General features: G+C 41.3%; 1 pseudogene; it reads right to left on the reverse strand.

The window, feature by feature from the left end:
• Nucleotides 1-1,356: 1,356 nt before the first annotated feature.
• On the reverse strand, nucleotides 1,357-1,918 carry LOC134386849 (tropomyosin alpha-3 chain-like; annotated as a pseudogene).
• Nucleotides 1,919-5,107: the final 3,189 nt, after the last annotated feature.

Here is a 5,107-nt window from a genome sequence, read left to right on the forward strand (position 1 = left end):
TATAGAAACTGAATTGTCAACACATATTCGAAACTTAGTATTTCAGCCCTGCCTCACTTTTACCACCTCACTGGCCTAAGTAAACAAAAAAAGCATAGAAAGGGACTGTTCTGCTTGACCCCACTGAGCAGGGCCAACTATGTTTTTTTGGAGGGACTGGTTCTTTATTTTAAAAAGACACTTGTCAATATTCAGTATCAAAATAATTGCAGTACTGGTTTCTCTTTCTCCCAGTCAGCCCCAAAGAGACTACCCCAAAAGAGAGTACATTTTAAGCCAGTAAGTTGCAGGATGTACACCTAACAGACCTCACAGAAACCTCACCAAAAAGTGGGGGTTGGCTGGGGAAAGAAACTAGAAGATCAACACCTGCCAGCTCACAGACTATAGACTCTCATAGCCAGGTGGCTAGGCCAGGGTACCCCAGCACCAGAGAAGCAAAGTTTGAAAATAATATAAAAGTTTATTTTTTTATGTGAGCTACTCAAGATTTCTCCAGCACTGACTGATAACAGCACAATGAGATGGCAGTTTTAAAGACAGCAGCTTTAGACCTTGAAAAGGATGATGAGATGAGTTTCATATGGCTAAATCAGTGGCGAAAACAACTTTCTTTCAAGGAGCAAGGAGTTTATAATACCAAGAGCAAGGGTTGGGATCCCCATACTGGCCAGCCACCAAAAACAAAACAAAAAGGAAGGAGCACAATTAGGTGGTCACCTCACCGTAAAGGGCACATGATCCATTCTGTGAGCATTTGGGGGAGGGATGAGATGGGAACAAAAATTTGGTCTCAAAGGTCTCACCATCTTAATTTGGTCACTTCTGATGAAAAGAATAAAAATAAAGTCCAAAGATACCTTTAAGCTGAAAATCTGAATAGCACTTTTTTGGGGGGAGGGGGCGGGGGCTAACTCCTGGAATCCCCTTTCTGGTTTTGGCTGGTACTCTGTCCAGAGTAATTTGGTTTCCCATGGTGGAGTCTTTCCCTGGGCTGTTTGGCTCTTAGTAAGGCAAGCCTGTACCTCTTTCCCTTCTCTATGGAGAGGGCAATACGCATTAAGTGGAAAAGCTACCTTCCAAAAGTGAGAAAGGGACTAGATTGCTGCTTTCAGAGCCGTGGAATTATTTGGAATGCTTTATAAATGGCTGCTACAAACAAAAAAGGTAATTAAAAAAGGTGTACAGCAGAACATAACTTTTAAAGACACTCTGCACGTTCCCTTAATTGTTCCCAAAGGTGCTCCGCCTCTAGCCCAGCTGGAATCTTTGGGAAGAAGCAGAGATAGTTTGGTGGGCGGGGGGCAGGGGTGGTGAAGATAGAAGGTGGAGGGTGCAAAAGAAGAAAGTAGCCTTCTAGTTAGCCTGTATCTCTTCCTCACATGTGCCCTCTTTTTGAGTATTTTCTTCAGCAGCATGCAGATACTTCAGGTTCTGGTCCATCAGTGTAATCTGCTCACCCTTCTCTCAGCAGTGGACCAGTTCAACTCCTTCCTCTGTGTTCCAGGTCTCCTTCAATAATTACCAACTTACAGGCAACCTATCTGCCTCTTCTGCAATGTGCTTAGCTTCTTTGAGTTGGATTTCCTGCAGTTCCATCTTTTCATCTTTGCAGGCCTGGTTTCCAATAACTTTCATACCTCTCTCACTCTCAGCAGGTTTTTCCTTTTTCCTCTAGCTTTTACAGGGCAATGGCCAGGCGCTCCTGAGCGCAGTCCAACTTCTCTTCAACCAGCTGGACTGTCAGCCTCAGCCTCTTCCCTGGCCGCTGTTCCACTTCCCGTTGGAGGTGCTCGGCTCTCTCCTTGTCATCGCTGGCCTGATGCTGCAGAAGCTGCATCTTGCACTTCACTGCCTTGATGGTGGTGATCCCAGCTATGGTGCCCACCCAGCTCCTGCCTCCATCTATGTTTTTCATCCCAGCAGGATGGTTTCATTTCAGATTTCATTTGCTTTCAACATTCAGCAGTTTGTTCGGTGGGAAACTTACAAAGCTGAGTTTGATTAAGTCATCCATATAAGAGAGATGAACAACTTTAAGCACATTGGCTAGGAAAGCAGTAACCTTTGGAGAAAATCTCAGTGCTGGACATAGTCAAGAGACTGATAGTTATCTTGGGATCTTAAGCTCCTCTCTATCAAACTTCCATAATCCCACACCAAAACACTAGGATGCCTCTATTTGATAACTGTTTCCTAGTACTCAAAGCCAACACTCCTTTACTAAGCTGAATGCAGGATCGATAGTGCTATTTGCATTTCAATCAAATTCTGGAGGGGAGAAAACACTGAGCCTGGACTTAGTTCAGTCTTATCCGGCTCTAAATTTTATTCATCTATTTATTTTTTGGTGGCTGGCCGGTACAGGGATCTGAACTCTAGCTCTAAGTTTTAAAGGAGAACAGCCCCATGAGAAGACCCAACTTGAACATCAGATTAATCCCAGCTCTACAGTGCCGGATCTGGAGTTATTGCAGAAAGAACCAGATTAGGATTTCAAAAGTCTAGTTCTACCAAATTATTCTGGAGTAGCAATTTCCTCTGTCATTTTTTCCTTCTACTACGAGAGAAATAATTGCTTTATAACGCAGATTTCTTGTGCCACAGGATAGACTGAAATTATTTATAATTGCGCTGGCTGGTTAGCTCACTTGGGAGAGCATGGTACTGATATAACACCAAGGTCAAGAGTTTGAATCCTTGTGCAGGCCAGCTGCAAAGAAAAAAAAACACCAAAAAACATTTATATATATAGTTGATAGTGAAAACTTTCAAATGACATTAAATGGAGAAACAGTTATTCCTCAGCACTGTTAGGTGGTAGTCTTTCTGTAGTCATTATACTGTCTGTTTATAGTACTAAAAAGAAAGTTAACTGAAGACAATGGAGGAGCAAGATTGTTTTTGCTCTGCCAATATAGGATACCTCGGATAATGAGGTTGCCACCATTAGTAAGCACCCCCCCTTTTTTTCTTTTGCCTCTTCTACCATGTAAAGTAAGCTCTCCTTTTCTAACAGTAAGCAAGGTAAGAACCCATTTCTTCTTCAACCTTTGGGTGAGAGGTCCATGATGGTGCAATTCCATGGATACCATCCAACAAACATGTTTTTGCACTGCCTGAAGAAATGTTTTCTGAATACTTATTTAAGATCTGTTGTGCCTACTTATATTTATTTCTAACATTTCTGCATTTGTGGCCACAACAATCATTTAAGAAAAATTTATCCTTAAACCTTAGATCTAGAAATATGAAATTAGCTTTTGAAGGTAACAAAATTGTGAATATCTATCTTCACCTCAGTTTTCGCTGCATACATGTCACTTTTAGTGTCTTCTCTGGGAAAGAATGATATGGTTTTTACATCAGTCAGCAATGTCAGAAATGACAATGAAGTTGGTTCTGAAGGTTAAGGCTAAAGCTGAATAGCAGCCCTTCTGGACATATACCAAGGCTGAAGTCTCATTTCAATACATCTGATGATGCAGAACTAACCAGAATGTCTCTACCCTTCTCTCTCAACTAGCTGACTACTGTGCTACTACCAACCACCACAAGGACACACTCAGACCTTTGCACAGAAAGTCGTCTTCATGATTTAGACCTTCAGTAAGGCTCCCCAGCTCTACTTTACTTATGTCTCACCAAAACTCCTCCCAGGAGGCTTTTGAAAAAAGTATCTACACATCAGTTTATTTGAAACACTTTGCACTAGTGATTAAAGCTCAACTGTTAAAATGACGTTAAGAAAATGGACGACATTTTAATTCACTGCTCAAACACACGGCCAATTCCTGAAAATTTTGGAGAAGCTGATTTTAGCCAAGGTCATATGATCTACTACACACCAGAGCCAGGATCTAAACCTAACTCAAACCCCATGTTTGCAAATATATCATAGTTTTGGAAGTGCTACCAGGTCACAGAGTGCTCAATAAATAAATAAGCTTTCAGCAGTACTGAAGACAGAATGATATGACAATCTTTACAATATCTGCAGCAACTATACATGCTCAGTATTTACTAAATTAATATGGTGAGACCACTAAGGCCAGACACCAAATCTTCAAGCCTACAGTGTTCAAGAAATAAAACCAAGTGTGAAAGCCGTTTCCAACAGGCTGAACCTATAAGGCGATAAAAGGCAATATGGGTTTATGGTAAGACTTAAGACAGAAATCAGGGATTATAAATCTATAGTTTTATTAAGACAAAAACTGACAATGACATGATAATGACATTTAAACAAAGTTTTCACAGAAACCTAACACATGCCTAAAAAATTGTACAATGCAGCTCTAGATGATGTCAAGAATGGATGGGTCTCATGATTCAAGACAGAGCATTTTGGGTTAATTCTTAGGATTTTTTAAAAAATGTTTGTTTTGTGTTTTAAAGTGAATCACTGCCCCAGTTTGAAAGTTTAATCTTCTCCTGAGACCAGGGCTTTTGAAATCATTCAACCCTTGAAATGATTCAATGAAACTTGTGCTGTTAGTGACTGAACCCTGCCACCAACGGTTTTAGAGTTCAAAGTTCAAAAAACAGAGAGGCTCCAAGAATTCTCCACCCTAAGAGCACGAGCCCTTGCCTTTCCCCACTCTCCCATCTTCTATACCACCCTCTTCTCCTCCCCTCATACCACAGCCAGTGCTTGGATGGACGAGCTGATACATCTGTAACTTCATAATTGGAAAAGAAAGGGTCTTCCTATCACATTTCAAGAATTAGCACCTCTAAGACAGAATGACCTGCCCGTGTATGCTCTCCAATAGAAGACTTTCCCTCCTCAGTCAGTTTCCACCTCCAAAATGGCAGCTTTGGTAACTTAAGAACTGGATTACTCCTTTGTGGGGAACAGCATTAAGCTCAGGCAGGGAACACCTTGGCTTATAGGTTTCAGGCATTCACAGCTTTTAAACAGTCTCTTGTAGTCCTTGCTTATGGTGCCAATGACATTTTTTGAAAAGGTAAAATATTTTGGACACAGAACTGAATCATTTAGTTGTTTGTTCTTTCTGTTGTTTCACCATTTCCTCAATCAGGCCCTAAATTTTAACCAAAATGATCCAACCCATCTCCCTTCCTCCCCGCCCCACCCCTCCCA

This window comes from Cynocephalus volans, chromosome 10 (genome assembly GCF_027409185.1).
Source record: "Cynocephalus volans isolate mCynVol1 chromosome 10, mCynVol1.pri, whole genome shotgun sequence".
NCBI classification, from domain to species: Eukaryota; Metazoa; Chordata; class Mammalia; order Dermoptera; family Cynocephalidae; genus Cynocephalus; species Cynocephalus volans.